Source organism: Mirounga angustirostris, unplaced genomic scaffold (genome assembly GCF_029215605.1).
Source record: "Mirounga angustirostris isolate CCGP_5_RB_7025 unplaced genomic scaffold, mMirAng1.0.hap1 SCAF_2, whole genome shotgun sequence".
In the NCBI taxonomy this organism is placed as follows: Eukaryota; Metazoa; Chordata; class Mammalia; order Carnivora; family Phocidae; genus Mirounga; species Mirounga angustirostris.
The window spans coordinates 44,406,061-44,407,409 of record NW_026991710.1 but is presented as its reverse complement, the minus strand read 5'-3'; positions in this window follow the sequence as shown (position 1 = coordinate 44,407,409).

Genomic DNA, 1,349 nt, shown 5'->3' with positions numbered 1-1,349 from the left:
CATTCAATGCAATCCCTATCAAAATACCAATCACTTTTTTCAAAGAAATGGAACAAATAATCCTAAAGTTTGTATGGAGCCAGAAAAGACCCCGAATAGCCAGAGGAATGTTGAAAAAGAAAAGCAAAGCTGGTGGCATCACAATTCCGGACTTCAAGCTCTATTACAAAGCTGTCATCATCAAGACAGTATGGTACTGGCACAAAAACAGACACATAGATCAATGGAACAGAATAGAGAGCCCAGAAATGGACCCTCAACTCTATGGTCAAGTAGTCTTTGACAAAGCAGGAAAGAATGTCCAATGGAAAAAAGACAGTCTCTTCAACAAATGGTGTTGGGAAAATTGGACAGCCACATGCAGAAGAATGAAACTGGACCATTTCCTTACATCACACACAAAAATAGACTCAAAATGGTTGAAAGACCTAAATCTGAGACAGGAGTCCATCAAAATCCTAAAGGAGAACACAGGCAGCAACCTCTTCAACCTCAGCTGCAGCAACTTCTTCCTAGAAACATCACCAAAGGCAAGGGAAGCAAGGGCAAAAATGAACTACTGGGACCTCATCAAGATAAAAAGCTTTTGCACAGCAAAAGAAACAGTCAACAAAACCAAAAGACAACCAACAGAATGGGAGAAGATATTTACAAATGACATATCAGATAAAGGGCTGGTATCCAAAATCTATAAAGAACTTATCAAACTCAACACCCAAAGAACAAATGATCCAATCAAGAAATGGGCAGAAGACATGAACAGACATTTTTCCAAAGAAGACATCCAAATGGCCAACAGACACATGAAAAAGTGCTCAACATCGCTCGGCATCAGGGAAATCCAAATCAAAACCTCAATGAGATACCATGTCACACCAGTCAGAATGGCTAAAATTAACAAGTCAGGAAACGACAGATGTTGGTGGGGATGTGGAGAAAGGGGAACCCTCCTACACTGGTGGTGGGAATGCAAGCTGGTGCAGCCACTCTGGAAAACAGTATGGAGGTTCTTCACAAAGTTGAAAATAGAGCTACCATACAATCCAGCAATTGCACTACTGGGTATTTACCCAAAAGATACAAAAGTAGGGATCCGAAGGGGTACATGCACCCTGATGTTTATAGCAACAATGTCCACAATAGCCAAACTGTGGAAAGAGTCAAGATGTCCATTGACAGATGAATGGATAAAGAAGATGTGGTATATATACACAGAGGAATATTATGTAGCCATCAAAAGGAATGAAATCTTGTCATTTGCAACGATGTGGGTGGAACTGGAGAGTGTTATGTTGAGCGAAATAAGTCAATCAGAGAAAGACATGTATCATATGATCTCACTGATATGA